The sequence below is a fragment of the Pristiophorus japonicus genome, chromosome 2 (genome assembly GCF_044704955.1).
Source record: "Pristiophorus japonicus isolate sPriJap1 chromosome 2, sPriJap1.hap1, whole genome shotgun sequence".
Lineage (NCBI taxonomy): Eukaryota > Metazoa > Chordata > Chondrichthyes > Pristiophoridae > Pristiophorus > Pristiophorus japonicus.
The window spans coordinates 319,844,857-319,869,914 of NC_091978.1; the positions used below are offsets into that span (position 1 = coordinate 319,844,857).

The following is a 25,058-nucleotide window of genomic DNA, read 5'->3' on the forward strand; positions in this document are numbered from 1 at the left end:
ATAGCTAAGATTCTCCATTCCAGGCAGCATCCTAGTAAATCTCCTCTGCACCCTCTCGAGTGCAATCACATCCTTCCTATAATACTGCGACCAGAACTGCACGCAGTACTCCAGCTGTGGCCTAACCAGAGTATTATACAATTTAAGCATAACCTCCCTGCTCTTGTAGTCTATGCTGTGGCCAATGAAGGCAAGTATTCCGTATGCCTTCTTAACCACCTTATCCACCTGACCTACTTTCAGGAATCTATGGACAAGCACTCCAAGGTCCCTTTGTTCATCAGCATTTTTAAGTGGCCTACCGTTTAGTGTGTATACCCTTTCCTTGTCGCTGCTATTTAAAGTAAAACCTTTTCCCAAGTGCATCACCTCACACTTCTCCAAATTAAATTCCATTTGCCACTGTTCTGCCCACCTGACCAGTAGATTGATATCCTCCTGCGGCCCATGACTTTCCTCTTCATTATCAACCACACAGCCAACTTTAGTGTTATCTGCAAACTTCTTAATCATTACTGCCTATATTCAAATCTAGATCATTGATGTATACCACAAAAAGCAAGGGACCCAGTACTGAGCCCTGCGGAACCCCACTGGAAACATCCTTCCAATCACAAAAACATCCATCAACCATTACCCTTTGCTTCCTCTTAAGACAATTTTGGATCCAACTTGCCACTTTGCCCTGGATCCCATGGGCTTTAACCTTCGGGACCTTATCAAAAGCTTTTCTAAAGTCCATATATAATACGTCGTACGCACTACCCTCATCGACCCTCCTGGTTACCGCCTCAAAAAATTCAATCAGGTTAGTCAAACACGATCTTCCCTTAACAAATCCATGCTGACTGTCCCTAATTAATCATTACCTTTCTAAATATAGATTTATCCTGTCTTTCAAGAGTCACAGCTTTCAGGAGGGACAGACAGAAAATTGGGAGTAAAAACTTCTGCAGGTATTATGAGCTGCTCTTTCCTCTAAACAAAATTGGTAACTTAGTCAATTAATACCACCACGTTTTCCATTTGCTGGCCTCCACAAACTGACAGACTGAATTTGCTGTCATTGGTTCATCAAAAAAAATTGCAAACACATTATTTAGCAGAATAGACTTTGGAAATGAATGAGTTCCTGGGTACTGGCAGTGTTGAAGGAAATTTATCTTGGCACTGCAAACCACTGGTTGTAAATAGCTAAAACATTTGGTTTGTTTAATGAGAGAACCATTCCAAACAACACTAAGTAAACAGAGCACTATGATATACAACATAATGATTAGTTCAGAGAGTTCTGTTTTTCTATGATCTTCTGCATGCTGCTCTTATTAGAGATGAAAGGGTGGAACAGGGTGGGGAGAGAGAGTCAATAAGTTTGTTTCTGCCTGGACTCATCTCTTTGGTGGTGCTGGTGAGGGCAATGTGATCTGTGATTTGATATCACAAGCTGATGGAATAATTTGTATCCTCAGCTAGTAAACATGGATGATTGGTTACATATCGTGAAAATCTGTAATTTTATATTTCTAATGTGCTTATAAGAGGCCCCAATAAACCATCTGTTTCTCTGTGTCTCTCTCACACATTCTAACATTGGTAGAAAAAGTTAGAATTATTGGGATTCGTATCCACACAATGGAACAGCTTTAGCTCCTGAAGGCTATCCAGGGCCAATATTCTGCAAAAAAAAATTTACAATCAAAAATTTTGTCAAAATCCATTTTCTGCTGTGCCCATAGTTGGAGCAAAAAAGAAATTGTACAAATAGTCACTGGATTAATCAGTGTGGTTTCTCGTGGTAAAATGGAAACATAAACTCGTTTCACCCACAAGCTAAATGAATAACCTACAACAACCACAACAATACAACTACCTTGCCCCCCCCCCACCCGCCCCCCAGGCAAATCTATTTAAAGAGCAATTAAAGTACTCAGTGAGTGACAACGGCATATGTGCTCTCCATGTGGTGGAGGAGGGAATCTCCTTTACAAGCAAAAGCACACCACAACCAAACCAATCCCACAACAGTCTGAGATCATCATTCCATAGAACTACCCACCCTACAACATTACTACCAGCATGAAGCTTGCCACATAAAGGGATCTTGCAGAGGTTTTTAATTTAGAAATTCCACAAAATGTGGGTGATGCAATATTGCACATTAAGGACTGAGATATCGGGGGAGAGGGGGGTGGAGGGTGGGGCGGGGGGGTGTGTGGGGGTTAGTGAGGAATTTCATTTGAGAACGACCTATGCAACTTACCTGTGCGTGACTTGTCGATTGTGAATGATAAAGCAATTTACTCGTAGTATTTACTTTAAAGCTGTAACATTTTGAAAAAAATATTTTCAGTAATTAAAGTAGAACTTTAGTTTTGATAATGCGACAAGAGGTTCCAACAATAGTTGAATGGATAAGTGCACAGTCTGGTACAATACTGAACAATGCAGGTCAGGAAAGTCCCCAGTTTGTTTTCTGGTCTGTTCTGAGTTAAATCAATTCACATTGCGCAGCAGTTGGGATTCTGCTATTGACCTCAGTGACACTGGGCAGCAAAGATTTAAAAAAAAATCAGGGTTCCGACTCCTGATTGCTATTCACAATCCCTGCTGAAATGTCTGGGCGAGGACAGCATCATACTTTGGCTCGGATGCCCTCCAAAATTGATAGCCTGCCATCATTCACCCCTAGCTCACTCATGAAGAATAGCTTTATGGTAAATCATTGCCTTGAGGATGGGATGGGGAAACCCAGCAGTGTAGCATCAAGTTGGCCTATATAACTCTATTAGAAGGATGAGAGTGGATCTCATAGAAACGTATAAGATTCTGATGGGACTGGACAGGTTAGATGCGAGAAGAATGTTCCCGATGTTGGGGAAGTCCAGAACCAGGGGTCACAATCTAAGGATAAGGGGTAAGCCATTTAGGACCGAGATGAGGAGAAACTTCTTCACTCAGAGAGTTGTTAACCTGTGGAATTACTTGCCACAAAGAGTTGTTGATGCCAGTTCATTGGATATATTCAAGAGGGAGTTAGATATGGCCCTTACGGCTAAAGAGATCAAGGGGTATGGAGAGAAAGCAGGAAAGGGTTACTGAGGGAATGATCAGCCAATATCTTATTGAATGGCGGTGCAGGCTCGAAGGGCCGAATGGCCTGCGCCTGCACCTATTTTCTATGTTTCTATGTAATGGCCATATAACTCCAAAGTGCCAAAGTGACTGTCCAACATCAACCCACTACTCCCTCCACTTTGGGAAGACCAGAACCATTGTTTTCAGTATCCACCATGATCTCTGGTTCCTTGCCACTACAACAACAAGAACAACTTGCATTTGTAAAGCACCTTTACGTAGCAAAATGTCCCAAGGCGTTTAACAAGAGTGCTATAAAAAATTTGGAAACTGAGCCGCAGAAAGAGCTATATCAGGACAGATGACCAAAAGTTTGGTCAAAGAGATAGGTTTTAAGGAGCATCTTTAAGTGGGAGAGAGAGGTAAAGAGGCAGCGATGTTTAAGGAGGGAATTCCAGAGTTTAGGGCTTAGGCAGTTGAAAGCATGGCCGCCAATGTGGTGCAATTAAAATCGGGGATGCGCAAGATGCCTGAATTGGAGGAACACAGAGTTCTCAAAGGTTTGTAGACAATGTTTCTTTAATTTTTTATAGGTGCGCGGCCCCTTAGCAGGTTAAGCGGCCCATTCAAATTCCTGACCATGTGCGTTTTTTTCTATTTAAAGGCCGGTGCGCTAGCTGCGCGGGAGCTCCAAACACAGCCACGCAACTTCAAGAGAACATTGCTTGTAGGGCTGGAGGAGGTTACCTAGATAGGGAGGGCGAGGCCATGGAGGGATTTGAAAACAAGGATGAGAATGTTAAATTTGCACTGGAAGATAGTGTAGGTCAGTAAGCACAATGGTGATGGATGAACAGGACTTGGTGCGAATTAATATGCAGTTAACAGAGTTTTGCTGATTTTAACCCATTCCCTGCCACTCTCTGAGGATGAGACGGACCATATAAAACCTTAGCATCCTGTTTATCACTGAGCTTCCAGCCCCATATCCTATCCATCACCAAGATCATTTATTTCCACTTCATAAAATTGCCTGCTTCTGTCTTACATCAGTCTTTCCACAGCTGAAATCCTTACTCATGCTTTTGTCATCTCTCGACTGATTATTCCAATTCCTTCTTTTCTGATCTCCCTAGCCCCAAGAGCCTTGCCGGTCTGCTTCCCCCGCCCCTGCCCCTGCCCCTAGCCCTGGCCGAAGGACCTCCCTGTCCACTCCCCCGCCCGCCCCTTAGCCCTAGCCAAGTGGCCTCCCAGTCCGCTCCCCCGCTCCTATCCCAGGCCGAATTGCCTCCTCCCTCCTGGTCTCCGCATCCAAGTATACCCGAAAGGCTTCCCCCCCCCCCGCCCGTCCCCCGCCCCCTTGCCTTTCCTGCTGCTGCTGTCCAGGCATCTGCTGTACTCACCTGCGCCGATTTCCTTAACTCTCCAGAAGATTTTTCTGCAGAGGCCACATACACTGACCTAAAAAGAACTGGAGCAACTCTCAGCTGGCCAAACCTCCCTAAATAGCCAGAATTGGCGTGCGTGGCAGGTTATGCCCTCTTGGCTGAAAAAAAACGTCCCTAAAAAAATCGTAACTGAGTTAGGCTGGTGCAAATTGATCGAGGAAACTTTTTTTTAACTTAGACCAAAAAAAGCGGCTTGCTCCAAAAAACAGTGCAAATCACTGGGGAAAATTGAGCCCAATAATTATCTTCAAATTCCTCCATAGACTCTCGCAACCTCCTCCAGCCTAATATTCCTTCACCTGTATCCTTCCTTTAATACAATATAACAGTGACTACATTTCAAAAGTACTTCATTTGTTGTGAAGCACTTTGGGACATCCTCTGACTCCCTTTTGTACACGCCCCCTCCCTTTGCCCCACCAAAGGTGGCAGAGCTTTAGTTGCCTTACCTTCACTCGCTGGAACTCCCTCTAACATCAATCACCTCACCACTTCTTTCCTCACCTTTAAAAGTCTTCTCAAAACCCATTTTTGACCAGGATTTAAGTCACCCTTCTAATCTCTCCCTTCTCAGTGACAGCTGTGGCTCACTGGGTAGTACACTCGCCTCTGAGTCAGAAGTTGCAGCTCCAGGTGCCAGTCAGGGACTTGAGCACATAAAATCTAGGCTAACACTCCATTGCAGTGCTGAGGGAGTGCTGCACTGTATGAGGTGCCGTCTTTCGGATGAGATGTTAAACCGAGGCCCCATCTGCTCTCTCAGGTTGACATAAAAGACCCCATGGCACTATTTTGAAGAAGTGCAGGGGAGTTATCCCCAGTGTCCTGGTCAATATTTATCCCTCAATCAACATAAAAACAATGTATCTGGTCATTATCACATTGCTGTTTGTGGCAGTGTGCTGTTTGTGGGAGCTTGCTGTGTACAAATTGACTGTTGTGTTTCCCATATTATAACAGTGACGACACTCCAAAAGTACTTCATTGGCTGTAAAGCACTTTGAGACGACCGGTGCTATATAAATGCAAGTCTTTTCTTTCTTTTCTCAGCTCAGTGTTTCTTTCCATGTATATTTCCATTTGTGAGGTTCTTTGGAAATCTTTCTCAACATTAAAGGTGCTATAAAAATGGACATTGATGATGATGATGAAGAATTCGTAAATGATCATATGTGGGAATGTTTATCATATCATGCAGTGCCTATGCATATTCTGTTTTGCACGCTCTTTAATACTTAAAGAATAAATTGGAATATTTTTGTACTTTTCCCGAATCGAAGATAATCACACAAAGTTGCCTCTAAATATTTTGTATTCATCAAAGTGACTGATGTCACATAGAAACATAGAAAATAGGTGCAAGAGTAGGCCATACGGCCCTTCGAGCCTGCACCACCATTCAATATGATCATGGCTGATCATGCACCTTCAGTATCCCATTCCTGCTTCCTCTCCATATCCTTTGATCCCTTTAGCCGTAAGGGCCACATCTAACTCCATTTTGAATATATCTAACTAATTGGCCTCAACAACTTTCTGTGGTAAAGAATTCCACAGGTTCACAATTTTCTGAGTGAAGAAGTTTCTCCTCATCTCGGTCCTAAATGGCTTACCCCTTATCCTTAGACTGTGACCCCTGGTTCTGGACTTCCCCAACAATGGGAACATTCTTCCTGCATCAAACCTGTCCAATCCCATCAGAATTTTATATGTTCCTATGAGATCTCCTCTCATTCTTCTAAATTCCAGTGAATATAAGCCTAGTTGATCCAGTCTTTCTTCATATGTCAGTCCTGCCGTCCCGGAAATCAGTCTGGTGAACCTTCGCTGCACTCCCTCAATAGCAAGAATGTCTTTCCTCAGATGAGGAGACCAAAACTGTACACAATATTCAAGGTATGGCCCCACCAAGGCCCTGTACAACTGCAATGAGACCTCCCTGATCCTATACTCAAATCCTCTCGTTATGAAGGCCAACATGTCATTTGCCTCCTTCACCGCCTGCTGTACCTGCATGCCAACTTTCAATGACTGATGTACCATGACAACCAGGTCTTGTTGCACCTCCCCTTTTCCTAATCTGTCACCATTCAGATAATATTCTGCCTCTCTGTTTTTGCCACCAAAGTGGATAACCTCACATTTATCTACATTATACTGCATCTGCCATGCATTTGCCCACTCACCTAACCTGTCCAAGTCACCCTGCAGCCTCTTAGCATCCTCCTCACAGCTCACACTGCCATCGAGCTTAGTGTCATTTGCAAACTTGGAGATATTACATTCAATTCCTTCGTCCAAATCATTAATGTATATTGTAAATAGCTGGGGGCCCAGCACTGAACCTTGCGGTACCCCACTAGTCACTGCCTGCCATTCTGAAAAGGACCCATTTATTCCTACTCTTTGCTTTCTGTCTGCCAACCAGTTCTCTATCCACGTCAATACATTACCCCCAATACCATGTGCTTTATTTTTGCGCACTAATCTCTTGTGTGGGACCTTGTCAAAAGCCTTTTGAAAGTCCAAATATACCACATCCACTGGTTCTCCCTTGTCCACTCTACTAATCACATCCTCAAAAAATTCTAGAAGATTTGTCAAGCATGATTTCCCTTTCATAAATCCATGCTGACTTGGTCCGATCCTGTCACTGCTTTCCAAATGCGCTGTTATTACGCCTTTAATAATTGATTCCAACATTTTCCCCACTACCAATGTCAGGCTAACCGGTCTATAATTCCCTGTTTTCTCTCTCCCTCCTTTTTTAAAAAGTGGTGTTACATTAGCTACCCTCCAATCCATAGGAACTGATCCAGAATCTATAGAATGTTGGAAAATGACCACCAATGCATCCACTATTTCGAGGGCCACTTCCTTAAGTACTCTGGGATGCAGCCTATCAGACCCTGGAGATTTATCGGCCTTCAATCCCATTAATTTCCCTAACACAATTTCCTGACTAATAAGGATTTCCTTCAGTTCTTCCTTCTCGCTAGACCCTCGGTCCCCTAGTATTTCCGGAAGGTTATTTGTGTTTTCCTCTGTGAAAACAGAACCAAAGTATTTGCTCAATTGGTCTGCCATTTCTTTGTTCCCCATTATAAATTCACCTGATTCTGACTGCAAGGGATCTACATTTGTCTTCACTGTTAGGGAATGGAAAATTCTTCCATTTGTTTACATATTTCCCAGATCAGGTATGACTCAGGAAGAGTGCAGTTCCCCCTCGTGTGTCTGTCTCAGCATTAGTGGAGCATCACCTGCAGCACTAATGTGATAGGTCCATATTCCAGACCCACCATCTTTGTGACAGTCTGGGTGGTGCTGGCTGACAATATTACAATGCTGTTAGGTATAGTCGTAGTATAAGGCAGTCCCTCGTATCGAGGATGACCTGTTTCCACACCCAAAAGGGATGAGTTCACAGGTGTTTCAATGAGGGACCTGATATTCCAGGTCCCGAACTACATGTTGAAGGATGGAAGATGCCCGTGCGTGGATTCTTTTAACGTGGGGTGGCTGTTGCACACCAGCCACCACACAGGCTTGACATAGCTAAGTCTTGATCCAGTGGCAAGGGTTAACCAAAACGACTGGAGACCAGACTCTGCTGCACGGACCTAGTGCACACATATGCTCCTACCATCCGTAGATCGAAATGTGGGCTGGCCCGTGCTGCCCCTGGGCCCTCGCCTCTTCTGGGCCCCGAACCCTCGTCTCTCCTGGACATGGATCACGTCGCTCCTGGGCCACGATCTCTCGCCGCACCTCCGCCACGATCTCTCGCCGCTCCTCCGCCCCGATCATTCGCCGCACCTCCGCCACGATTTCTCGCATAGTGACGCAGAGCCAAGATTTCATGTTGACTATCTTAATGTGGCTTTGCTAATGCTGATATTATATTGCTGTACACATCTCCTCGATCAAAATGTTCTTCTATCACCATTGCGCATCATGTATTGGATACACATATAGTCATGTGTGCAGTGGGGTACAGGTAGTGTTCCAAATTTGTGGGTGTCACCAATGTTATGCATAAATGATAAGTGCAGACACATATCACAGTCAAGGATTAAAACTCGTGTCAGTCGACAAGCAGTAACCTTGATGTGTCACAACATGCAAGGAATAAATACTGGGGCATTTTGTCAGCTCTTCAACAACTACTCGGCCACTGCCAGACTACCACCTTGTGGCGACCTTGTTCCTGCTGGTGCAGAGCACAACATTACTGTTCCAACAGATTTATACTCAGATTATAATGCAGTATCTACAATCATCAAGATCTAAATGTGATACTGAAAAGTCAGATATCACAGTGTTAGTGTTGATTTATATTTATATGATTATTTTGTGTCATATTTTTTTACATAGGAAAAACAGCACGGAAACTGGCCATTCGGCCCAATTAGTCCGTGCTGGCATTAATGCTCCACACGAGCCTCCTCGCGTCTTTCCTCATCTAAATCTATCAGCATAACCCTCCATTCCCCTCTCCCTCATATTCTTATCTAACCGCCCCTTAAATGCATCTATGCTGTTCGCTTCAACCACTCCCTGTGATAACGAGTTTAACATTCTCACCACTCTGCATAAAGAAGTTTCTTCTGAATTCACTATTTGATCTCTTGGCGACTATCTTATGCTGATGACCTCTAGTGTTACTCTTCCCCACAAGTGGAAACACTTTCTCTGTATCTGCTCTATCAAAACCTTTTAAAGACCTCCATTAGGTCACCCATCAGCCTTCTCTTTTCAAGAAAAAAGAGACCCAGGCTGTTCATCCTTTCCTGATAGGTATACCCTTGCATTTCTGGTATCATCTTTGTAAATTTCTGCATCCCCACCAGTGCCTCTACATCCTTTTTATAATATGGCATCCAGAATTGTACGCAGTACTCCCAAGTGTGGTTTAACCAAGGTTCGATACAAGTTTAGCATAACTTCACTACTTTTCAATTCTATCACTCTAGAAATAAACCCTAGTTTGCATTTTTATGGCCTTGTTAACCTGCGAGAATACTTTGTGATTTGTGTATTCATACTCCGAGATCCCTTTGTTCTTCAAGCCTATTTAGATTCTTATTTTCCAAGTAATACGTGACCTCCCCATTTTTCTTACCAAAATGTAATGCCTCATATTTATTTGTTGAATTTCATTTGCCAATTATGTGCCCATTCAGTTTATTAATGTCCTCCTGTAATTTGTTGCAATCCTCCTCAGTATTGACTATCCCCCCCGCCCCCCCAAATTTGGTGTCATCTGCAAATTTAGAAATTGTGTTTTGATTCCAATGTCTAAATCGTTAATATAAATTGTGAACAGTGATCCCAGCACTGATCCTGTTGAACACCACTTCCCACCTTCTGTCACTCTGAATAGTTACCCTTTATGCCTACTCTCTGCTTTCTGTCTTGAAGCCAGCTAGCTATCCAATCTGCTACTTGTCCCCTGACTCTGCATTCTCTGACCTTATTCATTAGTCTATTATGTTGTACCTTATCAAAAGCCTTTTGAAAATCTAGATATATTGTATTTACTACATTACCCTTGTCTTGTCTACTCTCTCTGTTACTTCTTCAAAACATTATATTAGATTGGTCGAGGAAGACTTCCCCTTTTGAAATCCATGCTGACTATTAATTTTGGTTTCTAGATGTTCTTCCATTTTCTCATTTAGTAAAGATTCCATTATTTTTCCTACCACCGATGTTAAGCTGACTGGTTTATAGATTCCTGGACATGTTCTATCTCCCTTCTTAAATATAGGTATAACATTAGCTATCCTCCAGTCCTCTGGCACTATACCTTTTTATAACGAATTACTAAATATGTGTAGTAATGCTTCTGCTATCTCTTCCCTAGATTCTTTTAAAATGCGCGAATGTAATCTGTCCGGGCCAGGGGTTTTTATCCTCTTTGAGGTTCATTAGTTTATTTAATATATCTCCATGTTTTATTTTAAATGCAGTTATCTCATTACTAATCTCATCATCCAATGTCTTATCCACCTGTTCTACCTCCCTGGTAAATCCTGAAGCAAAGTAATTATTTAATATCTCTGCCTGTGGTATTATCCTGTCCATCCCTTAGTGGCTCTATTCCTATCCCGACCTTCCTTTTTTCTTTGCGTGCCTGTAAAATATTTTACTATTTTGTTTTATGTTCCTTGATAATTTAATTTTATAATTCCTCTTTGACTTCCTAATTGTTTTTTTGACTTCTCTCTAATCTTTTCATATTCGCCCTTATCATGCTCGCCCCTGCTGCCCATGTACTTAATGTATGCCTCTTTCCTTACCCTCAATTTTTCCCTTATGGCATTGTTCATCCATGGTGCGTCATTCGTGTTTAGCTTGATCTTATTTTTTAGTGGAATATATTTTTCCTGGGCTCTGTTGACCACCGTTTTAAATGTTTCCCATTGCTGCTTTACATCATTGTTTGCCAATATTGTTTTCCATTTTATTTTCCCAAGTTCCATTCTCAGACCCTCAAATTTTTTCTCCAATCTATTGTCTTGGTCTTTGTCATGCTTATGTCTTTCTCAATTATTATCTTAAAATATATTATATTATGGTCACTATTGCCTAGATGTTCTCCTACTTTTGTTTCTCGTATTTGCTCTGGCTCATTCCCCATTACTACACCCAATAGCAAATCCTCCCTTGTTGGGTTTTTTACATATTGGGTTAGAAAGGAGTCCTGTACACTCTGTAGGAACTCCATTCCCTTATCCCCTTTACCTACCTCTTCTGTCCAATTAATATCAGGGTAGTTGAAATCCCCCATGATTATTCTATGTTTTTTACTCAATTGCCTAATTTGTTTGCATATTTTTTCCTCCACCTCCCTTCCACTATTAGGTGGTCTGTAGACTAACCCTATTAGTATGATTGCTCCTTTATTATCTTTTATCTCTATCCACATGAATTCTATTTCTGTTTTGCTGATAGCTGCGTCACATTTTTCTACTGCTATTAAGTTATTCCTAATAAGTACAGCTACTCCTCCTCTCTTTTTTCCCTCTATCGTTTCTAAATAAGTTATACCCTGTAATGTTTAATTTCCAATCCTGATTTTTCTGTAGCCATGGGCTGGATTTTTACCAACCTTGGCGGGTCAGTGGTGGGCGACCTCTGTGGTGGGTCCCGGTCTCACTGCTGGCTCCAGCCCGCTGTCTAAAATTATTTCCGCCTGATTGGGCTTATTAAGTCCACCCAGCGCGCTTGCCATCGAATTGAAGGAAGCGGGTCTGATGACATCATTTGATGATGTGCCATCAGCTGGTTTACTTAAAGGGACCATGCACAAATTAATTTTGACAGTTGTATTGTCAATGTTCTGCAGCATTGAGGTGCTGAAAACACTGTCAAGCACTGCACAAAGGTGCACAACTGCACCCAGGCTCTCTCATGATTCCCTCCATATGCTTATGGAGAGAGCCACGGCAAGCAGGGAGGTCCTCTTCCCTTCCCATGGGCAGAAGAGACCTCTCCAGGAGACCAACGCAGCCTGGTTGCACATTGTACAGGAGTTCACAAGAAGGGATGTCATCAGGAGGAGCTGGCTGCAGTGGTGAAAATCTTTCAATGATCTCAGTAGATCACGAAACGTTACTGTAAAGCCACACTCAGCCTCGTCCTGCTGTGCCACTCATCATATCACCATCACTCTGTCTTCCCTACCCTATTCCTGCACATACTTACTAACACCAACTTACCTTGCACATCCACCCACCCCTCTTTCTCTCTCTCACTCTCTATCGACATTATCACTTCCCTATCTTTCTAGCCACCCCTCACACTCACCTCATCCTAGGCCAATCATATCAACTAACAACACATAAGGGTAGGCACTTGGTTGTTTTATGCAATGTTCATGTAAAGTTTCTGTTAATGTGGCGTCAAACATTGAAACCTTTATTTTGCATTCTTGGACAGATCTGGATACACCTTTGGAAGTGGCTTAGTGAGTTGCAGTGAATGGTGAGACAATGGTGATCAATGTGAAAGGATTGTAGGGCCATTGTAGGGAGGCTTTATGGCGTTGATGTGGGGTGGTGCTATCCTGGCAGTCAGGGTGTACAGTGTCAAGTAAATCTGGCCATGGTGAGGCTATCCTTGGTGTCCCGGGCAGCAATGTGTTTGGGTGCTGATGTCCTCTGTCCTGTGTAACATCAGTTGATTGCAGAGAAGGATGGTGTTGCTGTTGGTGCTGCTGGTGTTGGTGCTGATCGTAGTGCAATTCTGACGACCACGGTGAGATATTTTCAAGTGCACCAATGCTGATATAATAGATGGCAGGTGAACTTTAGATAACAGAAGAAATCTGTCAATGGTGAGAGAAGTTGTTCCAATGAGATAGAGTGTTTGCTCCAAACATTTGCAATCTGCATAAAGCTCAATCTGTCTTCCAAGTGCAGTAAACAATAGATTCTGGGCTTGGAAAGTGAACAGTTGTGAAATAGGAGCTTTTATACCACATGTGCACCTGTCAAGTAATGTGATGATTCCATGGCCATTCAACTCCTGCCCTGCTTACCTGACGTGATCCCCGAGCAGCGTGGACTCTGTGGGCGACCGGGTAAACTCTGAAACAGAGCTCAAAATAGTTCTTAATGGTCTGTTAACAAGATCATAATGAGCTGAATTGCCTCCCCCTCCGCTGTGTGTCGGGTCTGCTCAGCGCTGACAGACCCGACATTTGGGAAAGGCACATGGCGGCAGGTTGATGATGGGGTCCTGACCCATTGTCAAAAAAAAGCATTTTCCCAACCGACCCACCACCAATCACGCCCGCTGGCCCCCCCCACCCCCCCCTCCCCATGTCTCTGTAATCCCTACTATGTTTGGTTCCAGCTTCCCGGTTTTATTACGGACACTGTACGCATTGCTGTACAGACAGATTAACTCATTTTAATAGTAGTTCCCCTCTCTTTATTTTTAGCCATCATTTTAAACTCCTGTTCTATAACACTATTTATTCCGTGGTCATTGATGTCTTCCCTTACTTTGCTCTCTCCTATGCTCTCCTTTCCTGTTTTGTTTGTATTTAGGCTGGCTTAATTTCTTGTAAATCCCTCCCTCCATCTTAATAGTTTAAAGCCATTGCCACCTCCCTATTTATCCTTTCCGCTGGGACACAGGTCGCATTCCGGTTCAGGTGGAGCCCATCCCATCGGTACAGCTCCTTTCTGTCCCAGTACTGGCGCCAGTGTCCCATGAAAAAGAACCCCTCTTTCCCACACCAGCCCTTTAGCCACATGTTAAATCTCCTGATCTGACTGTTTCTATGCCAATTTGCTCGTGGTCGGGCAATAATCCAGAGATTAGTACCCTCAAGTCCTGCGTTTTAGCTCCTAACTCCTGATACTCTCTCAACAAGACCTCCTCCCTGTTCCTACCTAAGTCATTTGCTCTGACGTGGACTGACATGGACCACGACAACTGGATTTACCACCTCCCATTCCCAATTATTGCCCATCCCTACTTGCCCGTGAGAAGATGGTGGTGAGCCACCTTCTTGAACTGCTGCAGTCCGTTGGGTGAAGGTGCTCCCACAGTGCTGTTAGGGAGGGAGTGCCAGGATTTTGATCCAGCAATGATGAACGAATGGCGATATATTTTCAAGTCAGGATGATGTGTGACTTGGAGGGGAACGTGGAGGTGGTGGTGTTCCCATGCGCTTGTTGCCCTTGTCCTTCTTGGTGGTAGAGGTCGCGGATTTGGGAGGTGCTGTCAGTTATCAGTTTAAATCTTTTCCCATGTATATAGTAGAGGAAAACAGAACATGTCATCTCATAAATATTGTGTTGTTTTTCTGCAGAACAGTCAGTTAAAATGCCACTGTTTTGCCGAATAGAAGATTGTTATCTTAATGAAGAAAGATTTGTTTTCCTATAGTACAATTCAGCACACACCAAGGGATCGAGGGTTGAGGAAGATATGGATGCGAGGGCCAGAGGGATCAGGGAAGATACTGATGGGGGGTGGGCGGGGGGGCGGAGAGGTCAGGGAAGATATTGATGGAGAGGGTGGGTGGCGGGACATTGGCGTGGAGGCTGGAGGAGTTGAGGAAAATATCGATTCCGGGGTGCGCCGAGAGGTCGGGAGGACATCGATGGAGGATCAAGGGGGATATCTATGGAGAGGGTGAATAGATTGAGGGCCATGGGGGACATCAACTGGGGGGGAGGAGACCTCGGGGGATCATCAATGGGGGGTTGGAGAGAGCGGTGGGTGGTGGGGACATCGTTTGGGGGCAGGGGCGGAAAGAGCGGGGGTCGTTGGGGACATTGATGGAGGGCCCAGAGATAGGGGAAGATTGTGGAAGAAGCTGGAGACATTAGGATGAGGGGAGAAGATCGTGGGGAGCCGTGGAGGACATGGGGTGTGGTGAGGAGGAGATCATGGATCATGGAGGACATTGTGACTGCATTGGATTGTAGGAGGTTAGGGTCCGATTGTTAGGGAGGTTAACAGGTTTGCTTGGTGGGCCGGAGGGAGGGAGCACTCCTGCTCCTCCTAGCCCACAAGCAGTGCTGGAAAAGCACTTACCTCTTCCATGTAGCTGTTCTCGTCTCCCTTTAGCTGCCAGGTTTCCCAAGGCCCGGGAAACCCAGCCGGCCAGCATTAACGCTGGAACAGAGAAAAAGTCTGAGGCACACAGTCTCATTAAAATATCTAAATGAGCGACCTACCTGCTGGGAGCATGTTGGTCGCCCGCCCTCCATCCCGCCTCCATTAAAGCTGGGAGTGGGTGGATTCGAGGTGGGTTGGGTTCGGGTTCGAGGCTTTTTACATTTTTACTTCCCACCTGTTCCAGACGCACCCTTTTTTTGGGTTAAAATTCCCCCCTAGTGTCCTTAATGGTCACTGATGAATTTAGCCAACGGTTGTATTGTCTGATTACTTTTCCATTTGCCTCTAATATGTCCTTACTATACAGTACAAATGCACACGAGGCCCATGCTTGAGAGAAGGTCACTCTATGACCAGTAACCTTTATTAGCCAGCACTGAAGTGAAGAAGATGGGTGGAGCTTCCCCTTATATACCTGAAAGTCCAGGTTAGGAGTGTCTCCCACAAGTTCACCACCTAGTGGTCAGTGTTCTCACAGTGTACAACTTAGGTCAGTTTATACATGGGTTACAATGACAGTTGAATACATGACAGCCTCTGTACTAGCTTAAAACAGTTCTTTGTAAACTGCCTTTTTTTACTTTCAGATGGCAGAATAATTCAGAATTCTATCCACTTGACAGGTAGCAAAAATGTTTATGGAAGCGTAATAGACAATTTTCCACATGTCGTTGGGGGTGTGTGATGTATATCAAGACTGTCCAAGAAACTAGAAAACTGGGATTTTAATTTTCTTTAAATATGTAACAACTGCCTTGTGAATTAGGTAACTGTACATTAAATGCGCCATCTTTTAGGCTATGCAGATAGAAATGTGAAACTCAAGCTGTTTACTTGCTAATGACAGTATAGATACTGCTCCCTTTTTTGAACCCTTCATTCACATCATCCTACTTGGTTTAAAGGTGAATTTACTTTGCAACTCCAATTATGGGAGAAAAACATGCCCTGTACCAATTTCCCTTCATTGGGCCCAAGTTTCCACATGATTTGCGCCTGATTTTTAGGAGCAACTGGTAGAGAACGGACTATCTTGGAAATCGCAATTCTCCACATTTTCTTTTCTGCAGTTCTAGTCAGTTAGAACAGTTTCACTTTGGAACAAAATTTTTTCTTCAAAAGGGGGCGTGTCCGGCCACTGACGCCTGATTTCAAAGTTTCCACAGTGAAAACGTACTCCAAACTAACTTAGAATGGAGCAAGTGAAGATTTTTGTAGAACTGAAAAAACCTTGTCGACACATTAAAAAATCAGGCGCAGGTTACAAATTAGGTGTCCAGAACGAGGTGGGGGAAGGGAAGTCATTAAATTCTATAATAAATCCTTATTTATACTTCTACAAATATTATACAAATAAATCCAACCTGAATAAAAATTTATAAGCAAAGAAAAGATTAAATAAACCATCTTCCTACCTGTGTGAAAGTGCTTCAGCCAGGGAGAATTCTGCAGGAAGTTGAGGCAGCCGTTCGTTCCCGACGGCGGGGGGGAGGAGGAAGCCGTTCCCGACGGCGGACGGGGGGGGGGGGGGGAGGGAGGGAGTGCGGGCCCGACCGACCGACCGAACGCAGCGGGCGGGGGGGGAGGAGACAGTGAGAAGGCTGCAGGAAGCCTCAGAAGTTGAGCAGCCATTCCCGACGGCAGGGGGGGGGCCGTCGGGAAACGATTGCCTCAACTTCTGAGGCTTCCTGCAGCCTTCTCACTGCTGCAAGAAGCCTCAGTGTTGATCATGGAAGGGCAATGTGCTTTTATTAAAAAATGTTCAAAAATTAAACAGCTACAAAGAACTACAAAAATGGCCGAGTGCCAATGTTTCCTTCACACTGCGCGTGCGCGAACGCTCCAACGCACACGCGCAGGGTTGCCGGCAGGAAAAAAACTAATTTAAATGGTACCCACCCCCTCCCACGTACAAAATCGGCGCGAGTGGTAGGCTCCGCCCCCCTGGGCGCCACGCCAAGCAGACATGGAGCTGCAGGGCGCTCCAGAATCGCGCGTTTTTTTTCCGGCGCCATTTTCGGCGCGAAAAGCGGGCGCCCAGCTCGGAGGGGCGCCCGTTTTTTATCGTGTGGAAACTTGGGCCCATTATGTTGCACTGCTCCTCCTCACTATTTACCTGGCACATTTCTCCACTAAATCATAAGCAGAAGTGGACAAGGCAACAGTTCACAGGAGCCTGAAACGCAGATCTTCACTGCCGCTGGATAATGGTAGATCGCCATTTTTATATTTCCGAGTGCAACCGACAGCAAGAAACAGCACATGTGCGTTTAGCTGAAATGTTGTATTGTGAAAGCACCTTAAATTATATAGAACACTTCTAATAGGGGCAGTTCAAAGCAAGCCAGAATCCTTACCACAAAGTGGATTTCAGAACATCAGACGGGACGCAAAAATAATTTTGCATATGATGAGGTTTGCAGTTGTTTGAAAGTCATAATTGAGCGGCTCATTTTCCGGCTGCAGATCTTCTCCCAACAGCTGCAGCTGTTTGCTACCAGCAATGTTGTGACTCCAGACGGAGTGGAAGAAAGCACATCTTGAGGGTTTACTAATTCCACTCATTTATCACACTAGTGCCGCAGCTAGCACCAGGGGCGTAAGAGACTGCATCATCCCCAGGGTGGCAGATGTACTTTATACAGAGGCACCAAGTGTTACTGGTAGTGTTCCACATAGATGGATGTCACCAAACCAGCAATCCTGAACTTTTCCTCCCATTTCAATGGAACTTCAATTTCTGTAAGGCAAGTGATTTGGTGTGGCAAGAACATCCATGCAACAATTTCTATGAATCTCTTCCTGTATGTTGTGAAATTTGCTGCCCTGTGCATTTTTACATGAAATTTACAAGAGATAATGCTGGTTTCTGAGTGATAACTAATTATTTGCCACAACTTATTACTTACACGAATTATCTACCAGGATTTTCATAAGAAATGTTGCTTCACTGCACAGCCTACTAACACCAATCTCTTCCTGTGGTTTCAACTTGTCTAAGTGGTCGCATTCTTACCACAGCAGGCCTCATTTGAAGACTTGAGCACATTATGCAGGTTGACACTTCAGTGCAGTACTGAGGGAGTGCTGCATTGTCAAGAGGTGCCATCTTTTAGATAAGACAAAGGGCTCAATTTTCCAGGGTCATTTGCGGCGTTTTTTTGGCGCGCGCGGATTTTTCTGGAATATTTTTTTTTCAAAGTTTCCCCCCGCGATCTGCGCCGGCATAACTGAGTTAGTTACGATTTTTCTCGGTGAGTTTTTTTTTACGCAATAGGGGTTTTCATAATTTTTTGCAGTTTGGCCAAAAATGTTCCCTCCTAGATCGGTGTATCTGGCCACTCCCGAAAAACCTTCTGGCGAGTTAGGAGAAAGCAGCGCACATTGACAAATGGGCGCTGAAAGACACCATTATTTTTAATCGAAGATTTTGGAGGGAGTCAAGAACACTCTTTTTAAAAAAAAAAATCAATAATACAGTTCAACTTTTTTAACCTGTCAACGTTGTAAATGGAAGTTTTTTGAATTTCAGAAGTTTTAATTTTTTTTCTTACTTACACACCACCAGCGAACACCTTCAAGCAGGGCTGGAGGGTCGTAACTTTGGCCGGCAGAATCGGTCCCACGCCCAGACATGGGCTCGGGGCTCAGCTGGAAAACAAGCCCGGGGGGGGGGAGGAGAGAGGGAGATGTCTTCTGCATTGAGCCCAGGGAGCGAGGTACCGATCGGAAGGATTCCGAAGACTGCAATGAGTTTCGGGGAGGGGAAGTTTCGGGGGGTGGGGGGGCGGGCGGAGAGAGGGAGGTACCGATCGGAAGGATTCCGAAGACTGCAATGAGTTTCGGGGAGGGGAAGTTTCGGGGGGTGGGGGGGCGGGCGGAGAGAGGGAGGTACCGATCGGAAGGATTCCGAAGACTGCAATGAGTTTCGGGGAGGGGAAGTTTCGGGGGGTGGGGGGGCGGGCGGAGAGAGGGAGGTATCGATCGGAAGGATTCCGAAGACTGCAATGAGTTTCGGGGAGGGGAAGTTTCGGGGGGTGGGGGGGCGGGCGGAGAGAGGGAGGTATCGATCGGAAGGCTTCTGCACTGAGCCCGGAGATCAAGGTGCCGATCGGAAGACTTCTGAATACTAGTCGGAGTGGGGGGGCGGGGGAGGAGCTGTCACAAGACCTGGGTGTGGTCCATCCATACAGATCTTGGTGAGAGAGAACAAATAACCTGTCCTGCCTGCCTTCCTGCCTTTTTGAGCTTCTTGCAAAGGTAAAATTTAACTATGGGGGCAATACTGACAATGCCATACCTTGTGCAAGCCTTCTGCATGATGGTGCTACGTAGGAGACAATTGATTCGATGTCATCGCATAAGGAACATCAGAGCCCGTAGGGTGCTGGGCAGGAGGCCTCATTCACCTCGGGTATATTGAGACAGACGTTGCTACCTGCACGCGAGTGATGCAGACTGTGTCAGAAGGCTGCGTTTCCGCAAAGAAGTTGTAACTGAGATCTGAGAGTTGGTCAAAGCAGACCTGCAACCTAGAAGCATCAGGAGGACTGCTTTGTCAGCTGAAGTGAAGGTTACAGCTGCACTTTCATTCTATGGCTCCGAATCATTTCAAGCTACAACTAGGGATGTGTGCGCCTCAACATGCAACACATGTCTGCATTCGGCAGGTGACAGCTGCACTATATATCCTGAGGAATGACTACATAATGTTCCCCATGACCGCCCAGGCAATGCATGACAGGGCAGTGGACTTCTCCAGGATTGCTAGCTTCCCAAAGGTATAGGGCTGCATTGATTGCCTTGCCTTGCCTTGCGAGCACCTTTGGAGGATACCGAGATGTACAGGAACTGAAAAGGCTTCCACTCCATTACTGTACAGCTCGTGTGTGACGACATGCATCGCATCTGTCACTCGATGCAAGATACCCTGGGAGCGCCCATGATGCATTTATCCTACGCGAGAGCGTTATATCTGCCATGTTTCAGAAGGGCAGAACTGGCTACTGGGAGACAAAGGGTACAGCCTTGCCAACTGGCTGATGACGCCTCTACGCATAACCCAGACGGAAGCTGACCCGGAATACAACATGTCGCACATTGCGACACGCAAAGTCATAGAGAGGACCATTGGCATTTTGAAACAGCATTTGCGATGCCTGGACCATTCTTGCTATACTCCTTGCTATACTCCCCTGAGATTGTCAGTCAGTTCACTGTTGTGCGTTGAATGCTGTGTAACTTAGCGATCATGAGGCAGTAGCAGCTGGTAGTAGAAGACCCACCTGCGGTGAGAGTGGCTGATGATAATGATGAGGAAGGTGCAGATGACGAGGAGGATGAGGACGAGGAAGCCATGCAAGTACCTGAACCCAGTGCACGATGGCGGAGGAAGGCGGGCCATCGTGCCCCTTTAACAATTGCTCGAACCTTGCGCCAGCAGCTCATCCGTGAATGCTTTGCTGCCTGAAGGCTCAGCTACAACTATTCCACATGGACCATGTTTACTGTTTGGACCTGTTCCGTAATGTTGTGTTAATGGAATAAATGATGGAAATAAGAACATAAGAAATAAGAACAGGAGTAGGCCATAGGGCCCCTCGAGCCTGCTCCGCCATTCAATAAGATCATGTCTGATCTGATCATGGACTCAGCTCCACTTCCCCACCCGCTCCCATAACCCCTTATCCCTTTATCGTTTAAGAAACTGTCTATTTCTGTCTTAAATTTATTCAATGTCCCAGCTTCCACAGCTCTCTGAGGCAGCGAATTCCACAGATTTACAACCCTCTGGGAGAAGAAATTTCTCCTCATCTCTGTTTTAAATGGGTGGCCCCTTCTTCTAAGATCGTGCCCTCTAGTTTTAGTCTCCCCCATCAGTGGAAACATCCTCTCTGCATCCATCTTGTGAAGCCCCCTCATAATGTTATACATTTTGATAAGATCACCTCTCATTCTTCTGAATTCCAATGAGTAGAGGCCCAACCTACTCAACCTTTCCACATAAGTTAACCCCCTCATCCCCGGAATCAACCTAGTGAACCTTCTCTGAACTGCCTCCAAAGCAAGTATATCCTTTCGTAAATATGGAAACCAAAACTCATGCAGTATTCCAGGTGTGGCCTCACCAATACCTTATATAGCTGTAGCAAGACTTCCCTACTTTTATACTCTATCCCCTTTGCAATAAAGGCCAAGATATCATTGGCCTTCCTGACCACTTGCTGTACCTGCATACTATCCTTTTGTGTTTCATGCACAAGTACCCCCAAGTCTCACTGTTCTGCGGCACTTTGCAATCTTTCTCCATTTAAATAATAACTTGCTCTTTGATTTTTTTCTGCCAAAGTGCATTACCTCACACTTTCCAATATTATACTCCATCTGCCAAATTTTTGCCCACTCACTTAGCCTGTCTATGTCCTTTTGCATATTTTTTTGTGTCCTCCTCACACATTGCTTTTCCTCCCTTTGTATCGTCAGCAAACTTGGCTACGTTACACTCAGTCCCTTCTTCCAAGTCGTTAATATAGATTGTAAATAGTTGGGGTCCCAGCACTGATCCCTGCAGCACCCCACTAGTTACTGGTTGCCAACCAGAGAATGAACCATTTATCGCAACTCTCTGTTTTCTGTTAGTTAGCCAATCCTCTATCCCTGCTAATATATTACCCCCAACCCCGTGAACTTTTATCTTGTGCAGTAACCTTTTATGTGGCACCTTGTCAAATGCCTTCTGGAAGTTCAAATACACCACATCCACTGGTTCCCCTTTATCCACGCTGTTCGTTACATCCTCAAAGAGTTCCAGCAAATTTATCAAACATGACTTCCCTTTCATAAATCCATGCTGACTCTGCCTGACCAAATTTTGCTTTTCCAAATGTCCTGCTACTGCTTCTTTAATAATGGACTCCAACATTTTCCCAACCACAGATGTTAGGCTAACTGGTCTATAGTTTCCTGCATTTTGTCTGCCTCCTTTTTAAAATAGGGGCGTTATATTTGCAGTTTTCCAATCTGCTGGGACTGCCCCAGAATCCAGGGAATTTTGGTAATTCCTGACAATCCCTGCCACTACTTCTCTTATGACCCTTGGATGCAAGCCGTCAGGTCCAGGGGATTTATCTGCCTTTAATCCCATTATCTGACTAAGTACCACCTCCTTAGTGATTGTGATTGTGTTTATTTCTTGTTTCTTGTTTACTTCAAAAGTTGTGTTAATAATGGAACAAATAGTGTAAATGATTTAGTTTTAATGTAAGATGTATTTTATTCAAAAGTTTAACAATTGTTTGTACTTAATAAAATTATTCTTGTATCAAACTTTCAAAGTTTTCAGTTATGATCACTTCAAAATCTAAAATCACTTACTAACTTGTAAATTTACATAACTTACAAAAATCTTTTAAATTGAGAACAACAGTAACAATAATAATAACAACCACAGCAGCAACAAAGAAAGGCTGCACCCATCTCTCGTCCACCTTATTCTAAGACCGCCCACTGCGCTTGTTCTTGTTGACTCCATCACCCCTGCGGTGGTGGTGCAGTGTTTCTAGGGTTGGTACCACGCTTATTCTTTCTAAGATCTCGGATAGTGCGCACCTGTTGGGGAGAGGGGGGAGGGGAAGGGGAAGGGGAAGGGGGGAGGGGAAGGGAAGGGGGGGAGGGGAAAGGAAGGGGGGGAGGGGAAAGGGAAGGGAAGGGGGGGAGGGGGAGGGGAGTTGGGGGAGAGGGGGCAGATGGGGGTGAGGGGGTGGGGAGGAGGAGGAGGGGGGGAGGAGGAGGAGGGAGGGGGGGAGGAGGAGGAGGGGGGGGTGGGGGGGAGAGCGGGGGGAGAGGAGGCAGGGAGGGGGGCAGCAATGTGAAGGTCCCGATTTGAGGCTTTTCAGAGGCTGGTGTGCGGGATTGGAGTGGGGTGGCAGTTGATTCAGTCAAAGGGTGCAGGGTCTAGGCGTGTTTCCTTATTGCAGCAGTTAACTCCAACATGCCGTCCCTCATGAGCCCTGACAGTGTCTCAACGACCTGCAACATTCCCCCTCTCACGTTGAGCAAAACTGTCTCAACCTGTGACATTCCCTCCTCTTGTTTAGTGATAGTATTTGAACCATCTCTGACATTCCTTCCCTGATGTTCACTGACAGCACATCACCTACCTGTGACATTCCCTCCCTCATGGTCACTGACATCGTTCTCATTTCTCACGAGATTGCTGTTACTTCTCCCGACAGTCCCGCTACTACGTTGTCCACCCCACTGATGGTGTCCAGGAGTGATCGTGTAAGGTCAGTGCTCTCCCCTTTCATTGCTATCATCTGAAGCACATCTGTTAGATCCTGCACCTCAAGGGAGCGCGGTCCCACCCTCCTTCCCCTCCTCCCCGCGGGTGTGGCTCGCACCCCACCACTGGGACCCGTAGCCTGGGATGCTGGAGCCTGGATGTGCCTCGCTGCACCCCTCCACTGGGACCTGCAGCTTCAGACATTCAGAAACCATGGAATGTCCCATCAGTACTCAAACCACTAGTCACGGAAGGGGCTGTCACCGCAATGAGCGGCACCTCCTCCTAAGTCAGTAAAACAGTGGGGGCTTCATCCAGCTCCATCCCTCCCCCTCCCCCTCCCCCTCCCCCTCACCCCATGTTCTTGGTCTGGAAGGTTGGATTCGAAGATGTTATTCTGTTCAGGCTGGAACTTGGTGTCCCGCTCCTGCCATCTGTTCTCAATCACAGTAACTAGTGCCGCCACTTCATCCTGCAAGAAATTTTTGGTCCTTGCACCGCGTTGCATCTTGTACTGCTGAAACTCCAATTTTTCCAATGCTCTCACACAGCACTCCTTCTCACACACATAACTGTCTCTTTCAAAATGGCCGATTGCCAACTCTGAGCTGTACTGCGCATGTGCATCCATTGCAAAAACGTCACTTCTTTTGTCGCGGAAGGTGCGGCATCGTTTTGTCGGAGTAGACAGCAGACTCCACCCCCCGAGACAACAGGACATACTGCGTGGTGTCAATTTCGAATTATAGATCGGGGAAACTTTGGCAAAATATTTCTGCTGCATTTCTGGCCATGAAAAACGGGCATAACTCTGGCAATACAGCAGAAAACAGGCTTGGGCAAAATTGAACCCAATGAATTTAGGTCCGTCTCCCTGTTCTAGTGGGTGCAAAAGATCCCTGGCACTATTTGAAAAAGGCCAGGGCTGTTCTGGCCTACATCCCTCAACCAGCACCACTAAAACAGATTCATTAGTCTAGTAAATCATTGCTGTTTGTGGGATCTTTCTGTGCCCAAATTGGCTGCTATGTTTGCTTACAAAATGAAAGTGATTGTACTTCAAAAGTAACTTACTAGCTATGACACACTATAATGTGGCACTATATAAATGCAAGTCTTTTCACGTCCTTCGCTCTTTTCCTGTCTGGCCTAAATCATCGCTTGGGACCAACTGTATATAAATATTGATTGCTATTTTCATTTAAGAAAATGAATTTGCCAGTGGCTGCCATATTAACTGAGCCAAAAAAAAAACCTAGTGCAGCAACTATTAAAGTGAACCTATTGCCAAATAGTACATTTAATACATTTCATCTGATGCAAGTTTATATTACAAATCCATTGGAAGCAGATCCATCACATGTCCCGGCTTCCTTGGTGCTAAATTTGCTCTATTTATACTATAGGTCAGATTAAGCAACACTGAGATATTTAGCACATCTCATCCGATACCCATTAATATTACAGGCCCATTTGAAGCGAAACCATAATGTCAAATTATTTGGAGTGCTAAAAGAGAATACAACAAAAGGTTAGCATAAAAGTAAGTAGTAAAGGCTTTTATAAGAACATTAAAAGTAAAACAATAGTTAAAGAGAGGGTAG

General features: G+C 45.1%; 1 protein-coding gene and 1 pseudogene across 2 annotated transcripts in view; one reads left to right on the top strand and one right to left on the bottom strand.

Annotated features, from left to right (window-relative positions):
• Positions 1-25,058, top strand: part of afg2a (AFG2 AAA ATPase homolog A) — a 594,246-nt gene that overhangs the window by 336,650 nt on the left and 232,538 nt on the right. The window lies entirely within an intron of this gene.
• Positions 1-25,058, bottom strand: part of LOC139228211 (RLA class I histocompatibility antigen, alpha chain 11/11-like) — a 127,140-nt pseudogene that overhangs the window by 15,100 nt on the left and 86,982 nt on the right.